Source organism: Harpia harpyja, chromosome 21 (genome assembly GCF_026419915.1).
Source record: "Harpia harpyja isolate bHarHar1 chromosome 21, bHarHar1 primary haplotype, whole genome shotgun sequence".
In the NCBI taxonomy this organism is placed as follows: domain Eukaryota; kingdom Metazoa; phylum Chordata; class Aves; order Accipitriformes; family Accipitridae; genus Harpia; species Harpia harpyja.
Genome location: NC_068960.1, coordinates 21581472 through 21603739, shown reverse-complemented (window position 1 = coordinate 21603739; position 22268 = coordinate 21581472).

Below are 22268 nucleotides of genomic sequence, written 5' to 3'. Positions count from 1 at the left end.
CTTCCAGATTCAGTGATATCAGCAATCTGTGATTGATATTGATCCTGAGCATCTCCTAATTGAGTATGAACATAGAGGGAAGTCAAGACCCTTTACAGAGGCCACTCTATGGGCAAGTTTTGTCCTGTCCCCACACCCCACCATTTCTCTCATCAGCCACCTGGGATTTACAGCAGCCTTGTGTGGGGACAGAATTTTTAGGAGGGCCTCTTGCGATAGGACGAGGGGGAATGGTTTTAAACTAAAAGAGGGTAGATTTAGAGTGGATATATAAGAAATTTTTCATGACAAGGGTGATGAAACATGAGAACGGGTTGCCCAGAGAGGTGGTCGATGCCCCATCCTTGGAAACATTCAAGGTCAGGTTGGATGGGGCTCTGAGCAACCTGATGAAGTTCAAGATGTCCCTGCTCATTGCAAGGGGGGTTAAACTCGATGACCTTGAGAGGTCCTTCCAACCCAAACCATTCAACGATTCTATGAAATCAGAGCTTTCTCCACTCACATCCACAGCTGCATGTCTTAACCCCTTGGCACCCATTCCCACCTGCTTTTCTTGGAGAAGGAGCTGCACCCAGACACAGGAGGATGCTTCTTAATTGCCAGCAAGCAAACCCAAATGGCAATAGTTCAATAAAAAACAAAATACATGCCTCAGGTGTATATTAAGTCCATGTTACCTCCACTGAAGTCCACTTCCCACAGTGGATGACACAATACTGGGTCAAGCACAGATGCCAAGACCCACCCAGACACCTCCTTGCTGGGACTCTCTTTGTCCACATTCACTCTTTATACACAGAAAAAGACACACGCTGAAGCCGTGAACTCCCTCAATTCACAGAGGGAGGCAAAAGTGAATGAATTGCGCTCTTTTGGATAGCCAAAACTGCACTAAATCCCACCCAAAGGATTACAGGAGCATCTTCAAGTAGACTCTGCATCACCTAGACCCACTGTGGTGGGTTGACCCTGGCAGGTGCCCACCGAAGCCGCTCTATCACTCCACAACTCAGCTGGACAGGGGAGAGAAAACGTAACGAAAGGCTCGTGGGTCAAGATAAGGACAGGGAGAGATCACTCAGCTAATTACCATCACGGGCAAAATAGACTCGACTTGGGGAAATTTGATTTCTTACGAATCAAATCAGAACAGGATAATGAGAAATAAGAACAAATCCTGAATCACCTTCCCCCCACCCCTCCCTTCTTCCCGGGCACAGCTTCCCTCCCAAATTCTCTACCTGCCCCCCTACAGCAGCGCAGGGGGACGGGGAATGTGTGTTGGTGTCAGTTCATCACACGTTGTCTCTGCTGCTCCTTCCTCCTCAGGGGCAGGACTTCTCACACTCTTCCGTGGGGTCCCTCCCACGGGAGACAGTTCTCCATGAACTTCTCTGTCATGGTTTCAGCTGGAATAGAGTTAATTGTCTTCCTAGTAGCTGGTACAGTGCTATGGTTTTGAGCTAGGTGGGAGAAGAATGTTGATAACACTGATGTTTTCAGTTGTTGCTAAGTAATGTTTAGTCTAAAGTCAAGGATTTTTTAGCTTCTGATGCCCAGCCAGCGAGAAGGCTGGAGGGGCACAAGAAGTTGGCACAGGACACAGCCAGGGCAGCTGATCCAAAGTGGCCAATGGGGTATTCCATACCAGGTGACATCATGTCTAGTATAGAAACTGGGGGAGTGCGGCTGGGGGGAATCGCCACTCGGGGACTAACTGGGAGTCGATCAGCAGGTGGTGAGCAATTGCATTGTGCATCATTTGGATATTCCAATCCTTTTATTATTACTGTTGTCATTTTATTAGTGTTATGATTATTAGTTCCTTCTTTTCTGTTCTATTAAACCATTCTTATCTTATCTCAACCTACCAGTTTTACTTCTTTTCCCGATTTTCTCCCCCATCCCACTGGGTGGTGGGGAAAGGGAGTGAGCAGCTGCGTAGTGCTTAGTTGCTGGCTGGGGTTAAACCGTGACAGTAGGATATTAAAGGGAAAAAACACCTGTAGGGGTGTGCATAGATACACACACACTTATAATATATACATCTGTCTGTGCATGTGCAGATATATACACACAACCCTACAGACAATTTTTTAACTAATACCCTACCACCTTTTAATGAAAAAAACTGAAGTACAGAAACAACTCTTACTAACAAGAAACATCTACAACACCATTCATTTCTATTGATCATTTTCCTCTATTTTTACAAAAAAAAGAAGTCCTCTGTCAGTTAATATTGCAAACCTGAAGACACCAAGGGAGCTGCCCCTGTGGTAGCAGCTGCTAGAGACACACTGGTAACGCTCAGGCCAAGGCTGTTTGCAGTGCTCATGCTGCTTGCCATGCTGACAACCAAAGAGGTGGTGCAGGGGGCTGAGGTCGAAGCAGCCAAAAAGGTTCTTGAGGGCTAGAGCAAAGTTGTGTTCTCAGCGCTGCTGTGCTAGAAAGGAGACTAAAAGAATGAGGATCACAGAGCAAATAAACCACAGTGGAAGATGCTGGGGGAAAGAAAAAAAACCCAAACCAACAAATGTTTACTAGTGCCCCTCGAAGAAGAATGGAAAAATAAAATTAAATATATAGCTGAATGGAACCACAGAATAAATTATATTTAGCATGGCAATTACAGTTTCTCCCAGACTATATGTATCATTATGAACAACCTATATTTGTGTGGTCAACAACCCGGCCTCATAAACATCCCTGTAATTAATTTGAAAGAACAAAAACCAGGGGTAAATAAATGCAGTGTTATTTTTGCTTCCTTTAACAGAGTGTTTGGCTCCTTAGCTATATACAGACAGTTGACTCCCCACACCTGATGAAGCAGGAATCTCCAGCTAGGGATGAAGACACTGGCTGTCTTCCAACCCAGAGCTTTCTAATGCAGTGTGCACAGCAGTGTTTTATGAACAGAAGTTTGGGATCTTCATAAATTCCTGTTCGGGCTCAGTAAGACGGAGAGGAGCCAGAATTCTCTGTGGCTCCCTTTACAAGAGGGTCTCTATCTTTGCTCACAATATGCTCACGCAGCAGAGACTGATCAACAGCTTTATTCCAGAAATCGAGAAAGATTCGCACTCCTAAAGCTGGAGAGAAGGGGTATGACAACTTCCCTCAACTGAGTGTTTTGTCCACTTTTAGTTGAGGGGTTTTAAGCAACTCATTAAGCAATAGCTCATTCTTAGGCCCTGGAAGCACGCTCATTGTGCTTGTTCAGTGCATTGAACAAGCTTTGATTACAAGAATACGTTTATTAAATTTGGGGACATGCAATAATACATTCATAGCAACACAGTAGAGTTAAGAGTCAAAAACCCAATCTCACAGCTTTCTTACAGGCAAAGCTTCCACTTGGTTTGGGTTTTTTTGGTTTTGTTTTTTGTTTTGGTCAATTATAAATGTATTCAAAAAAACCTACACTGGGTTGCTTTACAGACTGTTATCCTACATAGCAGAAAAGGTACAGTCGTGGTAAAGACCTGCAAAAACACTCAAAATGAGTGGGGAAAATTAACCTATGCTATACCATCTAGACCAAACCAGAAGTGAATGTAATGACCCCTTACAAGTCTTGCCAGAAATACTTAAGACTTCTGCTTTCATATATACTATCCAGAAGCAGGACCAACTTTCAGTTTCCTGACAGTCTAATGCCTGCCTCATTTGGGAGAGCAGAAAATATGTAACTTAAACCAGCTGTTACTTCTTTAGCTTGGTAATCAGAAATCGCTGTTGCATTGCTCACAATGACAGGTTTACGCCCTTCTGCTCAAGTAGTAGCAAAGGCTGTACATAATAAGATGTAAATTCAATATCAAAGAAGTAAGAGAGAAAAGACAGCCCAACAAAAATCGCAACGAAGACACCAAAGCAGTGCTGAAGGCAGACAGCCAAGCACTGCTACGTCAAGCGATTCACAAAACCTCAACTTTTCTTCTTTGTGTGCATGCACTTGGCTACAGCGTTGATGATAACATTCTCTTCTGCCAAGTGAGCGCACAGGAAAAATGGAGCAGAACTAAAACTGCAGGGACAAAATAAATTACAGCATTTTCTAGCTTTAGTTAATGCTGTAGCAAGCAGGTACGATGTTTTATTTTTGTCATATTACCCTCAACGCACTTGGTTGGTTATGGCTAGTCAACAAGTCCTATTTTAAGGCCACATGTTCAGTCACTCCAAGTTTGCCAGAAACTTTTCTTTGGTGTAAGATTACATATAGCGGGCTGCCAGCTGATTCTTCAGGAAAAACAGAACAGAAATGACTCAGTCCTTGCTAAGTATGATCATGAGGAACACAGGCTGCTTTAATTAGATTCAAAGAATTTTTAAAACTTTTATTTAGAAAGTCTTAACTTCTCCACATTTCAGAAACAGGGACGTTAAATTTAGCACAGAGGCTATGCTGGTGGCACTCTTGGACTTTCTGCTCTTCCTTTGGAAACACGCACGTACCTGGGCATGTGTGGAACCTTGGAAAAGGGTGAACTTACACATGCTTGCCAGACTTGCTTAGTAGCCAAATTTTTCAGCTTTCTCTCCATTGCACGTACTGCAGAGAGTGAGCTGGATGGTCCCCGCAGCAGGCGGCTGATTGCCAGGCTGCAACACACTAAAACCAAAACAGGGTAGGTTAGCTCTCCTCTGGTTTCAGGATTCCTGGCATTTTCACTCCACCAGCACAGAATAAAGTACCACCCGGTTCAAATGCAGAGGAAGCAAAGACGGATTGCGGTGAGAAAGGAAGACAAACAAGAGTCTGAGGTCAGCCGAAACGAGGAGAGATGAGGTGTGAGTAAGAAACAAGGTTGGGTGAAGAGAGCAGGTGATTCAGACAGGGTCTTCCCAGCAAAGAGGAACTGCCCAGGGACGAGCAGTCCCAGTCTGATTTTCTTGATTTCGAGCCCTTTCCCGAAGGTCAGGCAGCCGAGAGCTCAACAGGCTGCATCTTCTGCCACAAGGTAAGCATCAGCCCCCAGGCTACCGCTTTGCCAAGAGCCCCCCAGAAACTACACAAGGTCCAGCAGCCTGGAGCCCCGAGCCCTCGGGCCACGCTCGGAGCTGGGCACCCCAGGGGTAGATGGTGGCTGAAGAAACCCTCAGGCACAGGGAAGGGGAGGGAGTCCATGCTGACCAGCATGCTAGGAGGCAGCAGGCAGTGCTCAACAGCCCACCCCTCGCCTCCTTCTCGGAAAACACCCCACTGGACTCTGCTTAGTCCAACCTGGCCCCGCAGGACTCGAGCAAAGGCAGAGCAACAGCAGAGCTGGCCAGGAAGCAGGGGGCTGCGGCTGGTCCCCCCAATCCCTCTATTACTTGCTCTCTCTAGTTTCTACAGGGACATCCATTGCAACAGCAGAAGCGGAGGCGACTTCACATGAACCACTTCTTTGCTTAGACCTAACAAGTCAAACCACAGGAGACGCTAATTCCTGCAATGGAACATCTTGCTCAAAGTTACTAGCCATACACAATTTCAGTGCAGAGCTGCTCCTCTTTAAGGAGATTGATCATGCATCCCTCACCCCCTCCAGCCGGACCTCCAAGCCACACACCCAGCAACCAGCTAAGAAAGCAGACAGAAAACAGCAAAGTTTGCAGGACGTCTGGTATCAAGGAGCCTCCCTCACCTTCAAGTCCAAGATATTTTCTGGCTCTGGTCATCTCGTGTTCAGCATGATCACAATTAAATACATTCAGTATTGGGTTTAGGGTCTTAGGGGGATGTATTGTGGTAGAAGCAAGAGAAAACAATGTGTTTGTTACTGGGTTTTGGTTTAGTTTAGGCATTTACTTACTTGGGGTTTGGGGATAACCGTGAGCATCTTGCAAAGCTAGCACGATTGCTTTACTTTTCAGTAAAAATACAAATGAGAAAGAAGGCCACGCACAGCTTTTCTCTCCTTCAGGTATTCCAGAAAGAACTTGCCCTACCACCAGCTCCATCTGGCAAATGAATAAAAATCTCTGTCCCCAGATGATCAGTGATAAGACACTATGCCAGGAAGTGATGTGATGATGCAATTGGTAACAGCTAAGAAGTGCTTCTTCTAGCACTGACTCTTGGTGACCTACGCTGGACCACATTCAGACAGGACTGCTAGAGTCAACAGCAGCTGCAAAGTTAGAACCGCAGACGTTTCCCAGAGCATATAAAAGCCTGCCGGAAGGATTCACCCAAAAGGACAGGAGCCACGCTTGGCAATATTGTCTCTAGCTTGGGTTGTTTCCTTCTGTGTATTGTAGGGAGAGGAGTCTATGCATGAGGAACTTGCCTTTCAATCACTTTGACAGAAGACTTGCTCCATAAACAAAGGAAAACATTTCAGTTGAATTGGTGCAGTCTGAACTTTATTTAAAACAGCGGTAATCTAATCTGCATAGTCCTGGGGCAGCATCCAACCTCTGCAATAGCCAGGGAAACTCCAGAACAGCAACATCACTCTGCACTGGGCCAAGCGTTGAGTCAGGGTAGATTAAAATAAAGCGTGTCATCTGACCTATGCTGGATCAAGTCCAGCAAACTAGTAACCTGACTTCTTCCTAAACTTCTTCTTAACACCCTAAGAGTGAGGGGGGAAAAAAAACAACAACAAAAAAAAGCACAATTAGAAGATAATTCTGCAAAGCAAGAGTTAAAAAAAAAAATCCATGTAAAGGCATATACTTTGATATCAATTAGCTAGGTTAGTTTGAGACCAGTTGCAGAAATGCATGTGCTGACTAGAGGTTAAGGGCACAACAACCTTCAAGAGTCTTGGAATATTCAAGTGGAAGAATTTTTTTAAAAGCACGGTAATATTACAGGCTTGTAGACCATTACAAAGCACTTTTCATAGTTGCTTTGCTGTTTATCTTATCACCTACTTCAGCTTTAATTCCTTCAAATTCATGATGGAGTTTTATTTACACAAGTGCTGAAGTTGTATACCTACTGTAACTAGTACACACACTTGACAGTATTGAAAGACCATGGTTTTAACACAAGTCACAAAACCAAGGTAACCATTTTATAAACTCAAGGGGTAGCTCTGCTAAAAGCCACTTAAGTAACATGGGTTCTCTTTCTTAACTTTAACCTGTGAGTAAACCTAAGCCTTGCACTCTTAAGTTTGGGGGTTTTTTCGAGGGGAGAAGGAGGAATAAGACCTCTCAAACCCACTAAGGCACATTTTCTAAGAGACGAATTGCACTTGAAGCAAGCTGGAAACCAGAGGTAATAAGGAAAAAAGGTAAGATTATTGATATGGTCAGGCCTTCTCCACAAGTCTGGAATACTAGCGGTAGGGGGAATGCTGGAGAATGAAGTCCGTGCAAGATAGCTACATGCCCCTTCGGTCTTGTCACTAGGGTTTGAGGTGGATGCTTAAGATGATCAGAGCTCAGAATTGTGGTTTAAGCCAAGCAACTAATTTTAAAAGAAGTCGGGGGTATCTGTTGTCCGCCCAGCAAACTGGGACTTCAGCTGTCAACGCAGTTTGCAAGCTGCACTATTCAGAGGGTGTTAATTCAAAACCTGGAAATACCAGAAGCAGGAAAGCAGCGTTCCTAGTCTTCTCAAATTTACTCTACCATGACATCATCATTTTGTAGAACATATTTTTTGTGGCACTGCCCCCATCGCCCCCCCCCCCCCCCCAACCTTACATTTGGTTTAGTTGTTTGGGGTTTTTAAGCACATCCCACGTGCGTTTTAAAAAAAAAAAAAAAAAAAAAGAGACTGAAGATTTTAAATTTCTCTTTGGAAGACAGTATTTTACAGTCCATACAAAAATACTCTGGAAAAACATACAACTTCATTTACAAAAACACCAAGTTATAAAGAAATTACAATAGATAGCACAACATTTGTTTCATAGGATCAGAATTTCTCCCCACCCCTCAAAAAACCCTCATGCACTTAACCGGGTAAGAAGTGTTACCAGTTTACAGAACCAGACCTTCTGACTACTATGAGTTTTCATGTAACCACGTAGAACAGCTTTCAGGGTTTATCTGAAAACACTCTCTGCATGCCAATTCCTTTCAAGACTCTACCTTGCAGGTGGGTAGCAGTGTCACAACAGCCTTGGCTATTGCAATGTTTAAGTACATCTTCGGCTGTGTGTTCTGAGTTTAGCTTTCCTACCCAGCGACAACAAAAAAACCCTCAAGTCTCATGCTGGAGCAGTCTCAAGACAAAAATCAGATACAACGGCATGGGGCACGTCTATCATCTCCATACCTTGGTAGCATCCTCTCCTGCATTTTCTTCAATACTTAAATTATTTATGGGCCTCCATGGGAGCCAATACTTGTGTAGTGCGTGGCCGTGTTAGGCAGGGGACAGCTGCTAGCTGAGGAAGCTGAGCACCATTGTGATAGATGCACAGGAGTGTATGTGCCAAACGGGAAAACAGTTTAAGAGAAGAACAATATATGCACATGCACCAGGAAGCCACAAATGAATACAAGCACGTTCATACACACTTGAAACCACAACGTGGTTGCAGTAACTACTTAACCTGTTTACATACATTCTGAATCCAAGTCACAAGGCAGCTTGGGTTTTGTGGCCTTTTCCAAAGCTGTTTCAGCTAGTGACAGTCAAGACTTTTAAAAAGACTAATAGGGATAACTCTTACAAGAATATATTTGGGAAATGAAGACTGAAAAAGGTTAAACTTAAAAGCATATTTTTGTTTACATCAATAAACGCGTAGAGTATTGATGTGAGGTAGTCTAGGCACTAGAAGAGTCCATTCAGCTTTTCAGTCAGACCACTGAGTAAAACCCCTTCCTAATTACATTGTCTGTAGATCTGCTGCTGACATCTTCTGGATTGCCACCACCTTTGAATGCTGAATCCTGGCCAGTTAACTAGAAGAACAGAATACACAGACTCAAAATAATTGCTATTCTAAAGTTACCTTCATATTTGAGTACAGCTTCCAGTCAACACATTAGATGTATTAGTGGCCATTCTTAAAACAACATTTAGACAAGACTACCCTTACCACACAGGAATCTCAAGCCTCGCAAAAAGTCGTACTACCCAAACCTTGAAATCTGTACCTGAAGTATTCCATAGTAGGTAACACTTCTGCAAGCTGATTCTTTACAAGTGTCAAAATTGAGTTTTTTCTAGTTGTTCTTTGCCTCTGCCTCAAATCAGAGGTCAAGCCACACAAACAGCTCTTTAAGGAGAGTTATGTATAGCAAGAAAACAAATCAAGCATTAATCGAAAGCTTCCACAAAAACAAGATTTTACAAGCAACTCCACACGGTCATTTCAGCAGTGGACAACCTGTTGAGTAGGCTGCTGATTTCTAAAGCAGCAAAACTATCAAGAGGCATTCAAAAATCATCTGCCAGAACAAGATTAGCTCATACTTCCACATCTATAAGATTCATATCCTCTTCCTTTTGAGATTTGGGTGTTTTTCTGAATTAAGAACTGCTTCCAGTTCATTGAGCAATCGGTCAGTGCAGTAATATACAAGTACAGTAGTATTTAGAGAGCCTGCCACCAGACCAGAAACAGTCACTAGTGCCAGATCTTGGGAAAAAAAAACCACAATCGTTTCATAGCTGTACAGTATGTTCAAGACAATTTCTCACACCTACATCCTAGTAAAACTAGCATTATGCTTAAATTTAGATTCCTGAATCCATTGGGGATGTATATATGCATTTCTTCTCAGTTATGTCATTCACTGTACATCAAGAATTAATTCTACTTCAGACCCTCCCTGGCCTAGCCCCCCTTCATTACCTTTTCTCCGTCTGCTAGAGTTTTGGGGCGTTCTTCTGATGTAGGTGAATGCAGTCCTTCAGTGGTCAGTGAATAAGGTCGTTTAGGTGCAGCGTTCTTAGGATCTGTAATTTGAGTCCCACTTAATTCATGCTGTCCTTGGACAAAACGTGCTCCTGGTTGAGAAACTGTGTTACGTCCTGGAATGGTGCTGCCAACTGGAGGTCCCAATGTTCTTATTGCAACTGTAGCCTCCGTTTCTGTAAGAGACACCGCGCTTCTAGAGTTCAGCCATGAAATTAAAGACTGCATTCCACCCGCTACTTCAATACATACTTGAATCAGTAACAGGAATGGAGAGTCCCTTAGACACTGATGGCACAGCTACACGAGGTAGCTTCTCGCTCTTGTTAGCACCGTTAGATTTCTGGTACACAGCATTTCTGTAAGACTCAGACGCTAGAGTTATAAAATGCTAGTTTGTAAAATACTATACATTTCCTTTCCAGAAAGCCCACGCAAGACAAATGTCTGTCTTCTTAGCTCATTGTCACAGCTCTACCAAACAACAAACTTATGGGCAATCTAGCAGGAGATCTTCATTTTGCTGAACTTCAGACCGCAAATTTAAAACTTAAGCCTTTTCTTTAGTCGGTCTCTATGTACTTGTACTGTCTTCCAGCTTAGTATATCCAGCACTCTGTACATTCATGAAAAGCAGTATCTGCTCGACCCATACAGGCATCCCATTTTATTTTATTTTTAATGCTACTCCTACAGTACCAAATGGTCTGATCACAGCAGGCATTACACATTTGGTACTCCTGGGCTATTACTCTCAAGATTACATATTCCTCCTGGGCTGAAGTAGCTTATGAACAAGCAGACCTCCCAGGAAGTGACACACACTTTTACTGCCCGAGTTCTCATACTGCTGCACCAAGGCACCAGCAGCTCTAGTGTTGCTGTGATCAAGATCAGCACTTCATTAGCACATAACACTGCTTGGCATTAACCATACTTTTTGTTAGAAAGAACAAAATGACCTACATAGAAAACCCTCCGGCTTCAAGTTACACACTAACCCAAGGGGATCTACATTCAAGACCAAATAATTCCTCCGGTATCAACTTCTCCTTTCTTCCTACATGTCTTCATGTACATTAGATTCATTTTTTCAAGGATTTCTTTAACCTGCCTCCCCCCACGAGCCCAAAGGAGATGACAGCTTTGTTCCTGAAGCCATTAGAGCCCTCCACATTGTTGAAAATATTTTGATAAAGAAATTAAAATCCAATTATATAAGAGTTTGGTTTGATTAAGAAGTAGAAAATTGTGAAGCATAATGTATAGCAGTTTTAAGTTTGAAATGTAGTCATAGAAACTTTAGGAACTGTGTTATGTGTGACTATAGGAACCTTAGTATTGTTAAGTTTGAAATAAGCAAACCATAGAAACCTCACCAGGAAGATACTGGTCTTTCTATGTTTTGTTTCAAAAACTAAGGAAACCGTCATGTACACTAGTTTGCTGCTTGGAAACCCCCTTACCCTTCCCATCTCGTAGAGTTAAGTGAAATTGACCAATGATTGTTTTAACATAGGAATATTAATAAGGTGGTATGATTAAAAGACCAATCATTGAAAAGGAATTAACATTTTGCTTGGAAATCTAGTGAATATGTATAACAGGTGTGTATTTAACTGTATTGTTAGACAAGACAGGTGCACACGATAGGTGGAGCGATCCCCGATGTGCCCAGCGCTGCAATAAAGGAGTGCCTGCTTCTTAACTTCTCATTGCTGTTAAGGAGTTTTATTCCGGATTTCGGCAACAACATGCTTATGAACAACACAGATTCAAACAAGAAATCCCAGACCTCATTCACATTGCGAGTCAGTTAAAAAGCAGCTTCTTCACAGCTTTAAGGTTATGGTGCTAACCTTTCTCTCTCGGCTGTAGAGGTGTCCACTTTAGAAATCTTATGTAACGAAGAGGAATTATCTGGTGTTCTGGACTCCGTGTCTCTGGAACTGTCCAAACAGCTTCCATCTGAAGAAGTCCTTTTGCGCTGAAGCCCACTAGCATTTTGACTAGTACCTGGCATGCTTTGCTGAAACAACAACAACAAAATAATGAAGTCTTCAAGTAATTATTAAAGCAAAAAAAAAAAAACATTGCCAGAGAGCCCAATTTTTATTATACCTTCTTTCTTTTCTGTAAGGTTTCCGCAGGCAAAAAATAGTGGAGGTGCTTTCTCTTCACATGAGCTGCCTCAATCTTCATACCTTCCTTTAGCACATTGAGGTTGTTAGCCTGGCTGTAAACTAACAGGAAATTTAGTGTTGTAGCTTAGTGGGAATGTTTGCATTGGGTATTTGTCAAAGTTACATATGGTTTCTTTAGAAACAGCAAGCCTTGAAGTCTGCCCAGCCCAAACAAAGAACAAGAAGTGGTCTCAAGATGAATGTGACCCAAGACGCCCATTTCACATCCAGTACAGACCAGATACGTAACAGCTACTTTAAGTTCAAACATGCATTTATGTGCTCAGTTACAGCTGTGGTTTGCTAGTCATGCACCTCACCTCTGAGCTGATTTTAACCTGAAAGAGATCATACTCCTTAACCCTTAGTTTGCTGGTTGAAGATAGATCTAGATGACTTTCTCAATCAACCCAATTGTGCTCAGCTGATGAGAGAACAGACACCTCACTCAAGATTCAGACTCATTTTTTTTATTTGATATTTACAGTGGCGATTGTGGGGTTTTGCCTAACAGTTCTGTAACATCATACAACTTTTCAGTAATTTAGGTGTTAAAACCCTACCTGTCCAAGACAGACTGGATTTGAGGGACATCTGACTTATCAGAACCACTACAATTTAAACCAGTTCTTCTTAACTGCCTGCAAACAGCCTTTCCTGCAACTAAAAACCCCTACAGTAGCACAGCAGTTATTACAGAATTAAGTCACATTTAGACAAGTTTACACAAGCCTGTCGTGAGCATAGCTGGAAAGTCAGCTTACTAACATACAGAGTGGGAATCAAAGTAAGGACATGCAACCAAAACAAAAAGGCTTACAACAAGTCTTTCTGCAGGAGACCTAGAAGTGAAATAAAAGCACAAATATGAACATTCACACCAGTAGGAACAGTTGCTTCAAAGTAAATTCAGTAATGTTTTTATGCAAAAGTGAGATAAAGTTCATTTATCAAAAGCCTTCCAAACTGTGAGCCTCACACTCTTGAGCCCATCAACTTTGCCCTCTAAAAACATTCTCTCAAAGTCAAGGCACATGATAAAAGCTTTCTTGCACATAACTACTGCTCACTCCCACATTTGCCAAAGGATACCACACCTCTCAAGAAATACCTTTTCTGGTCAAGCTCTCTGGGTTCAAACCCTATATCTGAAACATACTATAGGCTGTGCTTCACTAAACTGAGAGCACACAGCTATGCTAATCAAGTTTGTGCACAGAAATACAGGATTTAACATCAGTTCTAGCCTCTCAGCAGTACACAAACCTTGTTGACATGATTTACATTTGCCACAACATTCAAACACAGTGCTACTGGATCTAACGTACAAGACAAGCGTCAGTTCAGGTCACAGTGCAAGTCTGAGGAAGTCACCCCACCTGGCTTGAAACTCAGACAAGAGTTTTGATGCCTTTTTTCTGTGCTTTTCTCATATCCCAAAGCATGAGCTAAAAAGAAGGTCCGCTTTCACTGCATTTACTCATGTTGTCCGAGCAACACAACACACAGCTCACGCTGGTACTATGGAGAAATGTTTGTTTGCACTGAGGAAGAGTTTAAAGGAGCCCACTGTTTAGAACTTTTTGGCCAAACACACTTGTCACTTCAGAAGAGTAACCTGATTTCCTTAGTTTGTCATTATGATAGCAAGGCATGAGCCTCTCAGCACACATGCACTTCTGAAAGGCACAAGAGCAGTCAGCTTGGGAAGAAGTAAACAGACTGTGGAAACGACCTCTACTTTCAAATGACTGCTCACCCCCAAACCCCTTTATTCTAGCATTATCTAACAACGCTTGCGACATTACTTTATTTCTGCATCTATCAAAAGGAATAAAGTAAGATGAACATGAACATGGAGCTTGACGTGCAAGACTGCATGTCACTACAATGTGACCACTCACTGCCTTTCAAAGTTCTGGGATGGTATCATACACAAACTCTTATTTTGGAAACAATACTGTCAACAGGCATTCACAACTTATTTTAGAGCCTGATACAGTTCATTCCCACTTTCAAAGTTCGGCAACTGACAACTGCTTTTGACAAGTGTAGCTACACCCAGTAAATGGACATCTCTCTCCTGGCTTCACATCTGGCTGTCCACTTCAGGAATCGCAGTTCCTTTGTGACTGCTTACTATGATCTGCAGAACTGTTATTTCACATATGCGATACGGTATATAGGACTGTAGTACACACTTTTGTTTCAAGGTGGACTTACATTGCCCAAGTGTCAAAATAGTATGTTTTTAAGGCTAATCTTCTACGTGTCACGCTCTACAGAAATAGCTAATAGCCAATACCAGAAGGAAGCACAATTCACTTTGCAAAGCAGCTTGCGCTAGAATAAAGAAAATGAAACCCTACGAGACTAGAGCAAAATAGAGGCTTACCTGTATCGTTGAATGACTGTATAATGTACGTTAAATCAACGTTAACACTTCCTGCATTTTCCACTTTCCTAAACGCGATTCCAAGAAACCACATTGACACATAGCCACTCCTAAAAAGACAGATTCACAAATCTATCATTTATGCACAGATGCCAGTTATTTGGATGCTAGTATCTACTCTCAAGAAAGGGATTAAGCAAAACAGTTTAGTTGTACGCAGCAGCTAAAGATTGGAGTCAGCCCATACTCAAGTTCTCCGAGAACCCCTCCCTCAAGTTCTCCCTTCTTTAAAAAGATCCTACATGCTCAGAACCTTGCCCGTCAGACCTCGTACCTACAAAACAGTAGGTACGTAACTGAACATCTCTCACGGGTAAGCTGAGGTGAAGGAATATAAACAAGGTACAATACATCGGCCAAACTCGACTTCAGAAAAGTAATGAAACTCACTGTTTACAAAGGTCTCGGCTGCCAGGGAAAGACTGTGGCATTACATGTGCAATAGATATAAATTCATTCCTCTCCAAGTTGCCAACCAGCACACGAATTTTAGATTCCACAAGGCCAATCCTGATAAGAACAAGAGACATTTACTCATTTTTGACTGGATCCAGCACAGTAGTTATATGCCCTTTTATAATACAATGCTAACACAAAAATGCTAACCAGTCAGTAAGTAGTAAGATTCATTCGGCTGAGCAGATACTAGATAGTTATATCACACACACTGGAGTTGGAGATGTTTCCAGTAACACTGGAGCTTTAAAGGTTCCAAAGACAGAGGCAGTAAGATTAACTTGTAGTCTTAACAGGTCAGACACAACACTTCAACATATAAACTATGATGAAAATATCAACAAGCAGCAGATTCCCAGCACCTCTGGCTGCATTTTGAAGTGCACCAAAACTCCTTTTTACCCCAAAGGTCAAGGAGAACAACAGTTTAGAAAAGGCTCAAGCACAACTCTTCCATTACACCTGAGTAAAGATGCTAGTCTTCCTGCAGATTGATCTGTGAAAAGAGTTTACCCTTTTCCAGCCAAACTGAAAAATATAGTTCCTTTAATAAACAAATGATTTAGTCAACAGTCTCATCAGAAACTTACCCAAGAAATCTATCATGACCACAAAGGCTCTTCTTTTAAATGAAGTACTGGCATTTTACCCTTCTACCTAAAACACTGCTAGCTTTGAAGGCAGTCAGAACTCTGTACGTTCTTCACAAGTATCTTGTGTTGATGAACAACAGAGATGTGCAATCTATTCCCAAATCCATTCAAGAGTTGGTGAACTAAACTTGTTCTTATAGCAACAAGAGATGATCATTTCCAGCACTAAACACAAGATGCCTGAGCACACTACTAGATTAAAACTTAGTAAACACTATTTATCAGCATTCAGGTGCTCTGTGCAGATGGTCAGGTTTCACCCCAATTAAACAGCCTTGTTTCACTTCACTGGAGAACAGTAGGCTCTGGAACAGCCTGACTACATAACCAGAGCAACTTAGCATTGAGTGCAATCTAGTCCTAAATTAAATATTACATCCAGTAAAAAAGCTATGAAACCAAGTCTTCTAAGGCTCTACAGCAGTCGTCTTCAAAGTGTCGGCGGGGATGTACCCCAGGGGGTGCACAAGACAATCCACTGGGTCCGGGAAGAAAAGACTAGAACTTCAGTAATGTGTACGTAACTTGTAAAGAAGTAGATATAGACTGCAACTATGTGTTCAAAAATTATTTTTTTTTTTTTTGCTCACAGGAGTGCACAAAAGTTTGGAGACCACTGCTCTATAAGTCACTAAAAGATCAAGCTCTCCAGTGTCCACTACACATCTGATGACATCAAGTAATCCCTACTTACTTCAGTCTCTGCAACAAGGAACATCTTCCTAACTGAAGTAGCCTTGGCTAAGTAGTCTCCTTAGACTCCTGGCATCTGCTTCTCCACATGACACAGAGCATACGCACACTAACCCTCGTCGTTCCTTCTCATCATGACTTGGGTCTTTAGGTTAACTTCTTAAACAGCAAGATGACTTATGTTAACTTCCCTTCACAAGAAAGCTTTTAGTTTTGCTGAGGAACTGTCTACTTAACTCCGTACTGTATTCCATGCCTAGTTGCACAGTTGAATACTTTGCTTTTGTGAACTGTATTAACCAAATGAAGCGCAACACTGAATTGAGCGTCAGTGATGTATTGAACCCACACTCAAAGCAAGACTTACCACTCTAAGTGATGCTCTTCAGTAGAGGCACTAGCAGTCAGCACAATATAATGTCTAGAAGAAAAGAAAAATTAATATCCTAGCTCAGGACTTGATATTCCTTCAAATGAAACCAAAACTGCCTTAAACCTATAGAAAATTACTTCCAGACAAGACACATTATATCCTGCAGGCAGCACAGCATTAACTGAAGAAAAACTGATTACATCCTTCAGAATTGCGTTCTGCTGCATTCTAAGTATCAGAGCTGATTTTTTTTAATAAAAACAGTGTCAGTGGCAAAACACAAACAGTTTTTCCATCTTCCCTATGCTTATCCTTACCAAAATTCCTATGACTACCTCCAGCTTCTAAAAAACAAACATATCAATGCCATCTTGCATTTAGACTGCAAGGTAAAACTCACTATGCTAACCAGTACGGAAATCATTTCAAGTTCAGGTAACAGATTTCATACATACTTGTATTTCTGGAAGAAGTTCAGTGGTTCAAAGAGCTTTGACCAGTCTGATTTTCCTTGGAGAATCTCATTTGTAACTGCAAGACCTACAATTAAGGTTGAAAACCTTACTACCATTTTGTTTTTAAGACTAGCAGAGCGTGAGAGAAACTTTACAAGATAAAGGTTTTGAACAGTAATTGACAGATCAAAAAGCAGGAATTCCCTTGACACAATACACGTCTACTACAACAGTTCATTGTAAAACTGGTCCCTTGTTGCCTGCAACAGGTATACTTCTCAGAGAACTCTTCTGCCTAAAAGGGCACAACACCGCACGGAATATAACCAAGTCACGTCATGTGGTTTCATATTGCAAGAATTATACCTTTTAAGCAGTTAATAAGCATGGAGAGAACTTTACCGTGTTTCAACTCCTCTACCATTACCGCTCGCGTTGATGTAGATACGTTGTATGTAGAGTTCTGCTGCGGATAGGCTGGGGTGATGATAGGCATGACGTGGGATCGGTCTGATGGGTTCACCTATGACGTTAAAACAATTGTGCTCAGCACCAGCAGCTTAGCTTAGAAGAAAGTTTAAAGGCTTCCAAATTCCATGTCTACATACCCTAGGGTCCCATACTGGTAAGTTGAGATTGCTCTCTTCCTGTTGTTTCAGCAATACAGGTTTTGGCCACTCCCTATACAAGAAAAGCCAGGAACTGACTGCCCATTTAAAACTCTGCCATGTAATTCAGGGTAGGACTGAATGCTGTTGGTCTAAATCTTATATAAAGAACCACCTCAGAAACTGTTACTGCTTTACGCAAATCAAGAGTCATAAATAGCTCTTACCATCCTGAAAAAACCAAGAAGAACTTGTTCACCAGAGTAGAAGCCAAAGCGTTTGGATAGAGTTGACACGTTCTCGCTACTAGCACAGCGCAGGAAACCCCACCAAGAAATCCCAGCACGCTGGAGTAAATGCCACGTCCTACAATGCATACATTGTCGTTAGCCTGTAGTCTTTCCATACCCAAGTATAGTCCTTCTAATTTACAGCACCACCTTCACATTCTATAGAATACCTAGCACACTTCAGCCTCCAAGTCAGTTATTTCTGCAGTGCAACGAGGCCAAAACTGTCGGTCCTTACAGCGATGAGAAAAAGAATCGTTACCACACCACTTCCCAAAATACTGCTACTCTGAAATTTGCCTGCACTGCTACAGCTACTGCTTCGCTCCAACTTCCCTTAAGAAGAAGGTTCTGCCATTCTTCTAGCACTTGCTCTAGTCACATGCGCAAACAGTATTTTCTTATTCCTTACCTATCAAGTTTTTCTACTTCACTGGGCATTTTTATCCTTTCTAGTCAGGTTCCTGGTAAGCAATGTAGCACCTTGTCTTGTAGGCACTCCCCTCATCTCCCCACTCTATCCCCATTAAAAAAAACACAGAATCTCTACCCCACGGACAGTCCTTGAATCTAAACTAAAAAACAGGTCTTGAACTAAAACCTGTTATTTAAACAGCCATCCAAAGATGAAGGACTTCTAATGCTATTGTTTTTTCAGCATGAGGTGCCTCTGAAAAGTTTAAAGATCACAAACAATCACATTACTCACGCTTTGCCCACAGTTTAATTGCACGGAGCGTGAGCCGGAAGTTCTCTTTATTTGGCACTAGGTGCAGTATTTCATCAGTAACTCTGCAGCCTGTAAGAAAAAACAGCTGAAGTACAGAACTTCCTAGTAACAGGTACAAGTCAGTTCTGTGCTATACTGGATCAACAGCTTACAGTTTCTCCTGCAAGTCTATGGAAACAAGTTTGCATTACTTGCTTTGTATTACCTTAAAAATTACAGGTTACACATAACATTCAGCATCACCTCAGGTAACTGGTGCCCTCAACAGCTTTTTCATACTTTAGACTCCAGCCAACAATTTTCAATAAGGCCCTTCTACAGGATTCCGAAAGCTAAGTTTCTTTTGACAGCCAGGAACAGTTAAACCAGTCAGTGTTAAACAGTGAGCAACTTTGGCTTCAGGTATTTTAAATAGCCTTTTTTGTGGTTTTTGTTTTTTTTTTTTTAAATGCACTACCACACATTCTTCTCTATCAAGTGCTCTACCTATTCAGCTGAAGCAGTTTCTGTGGCAAACTGGAACAACACCCCCCCCCCCCAATCAAAGAAACATGAAACCCAGGTCTATCTAAACACACAACTTGAAACAGCTAAATTTAAGCCCACTCGCCACCTCCTCAGATCTCAAGGATACAGGGGATCAGTTTCTGCATCCTGTACAGAAACTTGGGGTGTGTAACCTGCATTCCATACCAATTTTAGTAACATTTTCTTGTTAAAGATGTGCAAATATGCTTACCATTTAAGCTCCGTATACATCTTATATCCAGGCTTCTGAGACACGAGTTGTCTCTGAGATCAAGATCATCAGCAACAGTTGGCACAGACAGTCTTGCAAACACGAGATCAATCTCAAGAGGAAAAAAGTGCCAACCGTTAGAATGCCGCGCAGTTTGCAAACAGCACACTGGTGGGGGACAGTTAGTCAAGTCTAAAAAGAGTGGTTAACATTTGTATTTAGAATTAGGTGACTATAGATACATCTCCCAAGACATTTATTTGCCAGAAGACTCAATGCAATTTCTCGAAGTTCTGAATTTTATTTACAAAACCTTCACTGCATCACCCCTTTCTTTTTAAGCTAGGGAAAGGAAGAGGGCATTTTAAGTTGAAAAAGATTACTCTAGACTTAGAATTTCAATGAAAAGGGAACTTAAAATTATTCACAGAATTAAGACTTAAGTTCAGTCACCTCAACTATACTTCAGCAAAGGAGAGAGCATTTTCTTTATGCAGGAAGCCCTTTTGACCCTGAAGTATCTGCTTTTTAGTACAGTCTGAGGCAAGAAGATTATCCTGTGAAAGTCTGCACCAGATAAAGGCCACAAAAAGGTCACTGAATAAATCTCTTTGTGATAGTGATACCAAGCAGTAACTTCCTTAGGGACTACAGCATGCAGGTCTTGATTCATTGTATAAGATGTATTCAAGATAGCAGGATTCCTGCAGCTGACAAACCTAGGCAGGAATCAAATGAGTACTTTTACTTTCCATTTTCCAGATTGTTTGTCCCATGACCACTTCATTTTGGATTTGCAGCAAAACATTTAGTCTGCTCACATGATTCGTGCAGTGAACTACACTGTACACATCCCTCTGTAGATACCTAGCTTGGCAGAGCTAAGAAGACTTAGCAAGGACACCGCCTCTGCTCCCACTCTGCACGATCCTAGGGATAAATGCTATTCAAGCAGGCTACCCTGGTCTACAGCACAGGTCTAGAAAAAGATGTCCCTGATGCTCCCATGCCTGCTAGGCTCCCTAGGGCCTTATTTTCCTATAAGCTCCCGTTCTACTGCAATATCTTCTCCTGGGATAGGTTGTGGTCCAAAATAGCACAGTCATAGCTCCCTGGAAAAGTTATCCTATTCCAAAGCAAGAAAAAAAAGAAATGCTTACCTTGATGCCATCAAACTCAAACTTGACAACTGGTACATATGCATCTTCAACTGCCTGGAAAGGAGAGGATAACTGTGTAAGAAAACATGGTTTGCTACTTTAATGTTTCTCCTAAACTACGATCAAATGCAGAAGTTACACTGCTAACTACTCAGTATAAAGACTTGAGTTGCTTCCAAACCAAAGGAATTCTTCATAAGCTGCACGCACTATAGCACTAAGACGGTAAAATACTAGCTTTAACAAGTTATTTAGCCAAGAGATTCAGAGGCTGATCACGGACTGTAATGAACAAACAGTGCACAATGAGCCATCAGTATCAGAGGTTGTAAGGTACTTACCTTGGTGGTGAGGAAGAAAAGCAAGAGATTTCTGTCGCTATCTTACTACTGGTTAACATCCAGAGAAATCGAGAAAATTCTGTCCGCCTTTGACAGCGTGCACTAGCCTCCTGTATTTTTATCTTCTACCATGCCTGAGATGCTATCAGCTACCTTATGCGACAGTTTTCAATTTTGTAGACCACTCGTTAGAACTGTGCCACAGCCCACTGAGTCTGTCTTCGGTCATCTAAACAAAGCCTCATTAGCTATGCAGATGAAGTCTTTCAAAATGTCTGCACAAGGAAGACCAGGCTGAGAGAAACACTTCTCAGGAGTTTGGTTCTATACACAAGGTACACAACATATGCACCGCAGGGTCATTTTACAAGGCAGTTTTGTATGTTCACAGCACAGCTCCTATTGACTTCATGTAAAGCTGACTCTGCATCTCTTCTACAAAGTCTCAGGCTGAGTAGCCACAGAAGAACAGGACCAGAGAAGAAGGAATTAGAGGTCCTAAAGTACACCCAGAGGAACACCACGGCAAAGGTACTGACAGAAGCCTTTCCACATCACATTCAACTTCCTTAGCTCTCAGGCTGCCCCTTCCTCTACCTGCATGCAGTTACCTTCTTGCCAAGCCCCTTACTACAGCTCAGATGAAAGCAAGGCTCCTCGGGACAACCTTGCTTTTTGATACTATAGCCCACTCATTCCCAAACCATGGGTAGGGGAGAAGTGGACCACAGAGATTCTTACGGGGTGTACAGTCATTGGGGAAGGGAACCAAAAGCTTCACTTCAACACTTTCATGCTGCGTAGACAGTATTTTACAAGGAGCTCAGAAACAAGTCCCTTTTTAAGTTTGGTTTGTAAGACAATCACTACCAACAGGAGTCTTTAACATGACTATTCTTATTGGAGGAGTTGCACAATCTATCAAGGAGAGAGCTTGCTTACTCTTAGCTTTTTTATTTCCTCCTGACGTTTTAGTTTTTCAAAGAACGACTGAAAGAAATCCGATCTTTCGACGTGTCTAGGAGCAACACAAGCCACATCTATGTCAGCACCTGCAAAGAGATGCCATTTCTTCTGTTACTGTTGGAAGACACTTTCAAACATTACAACTATGACCACACAACAAAAGTTTACCTTTAGTGTGTACTCCAAGCCTGTAAGAACCAAACGTAAATATTTTGCCACCAACATTTGCTACTGCTGAAGGGGGAAAATTCTGCGGGTAGACGACAAAGAGTTTTCTGGACAATAGAACATACACGTTGACCTACGTGCAAGTTTAACTAGCATATAAGTTATTTA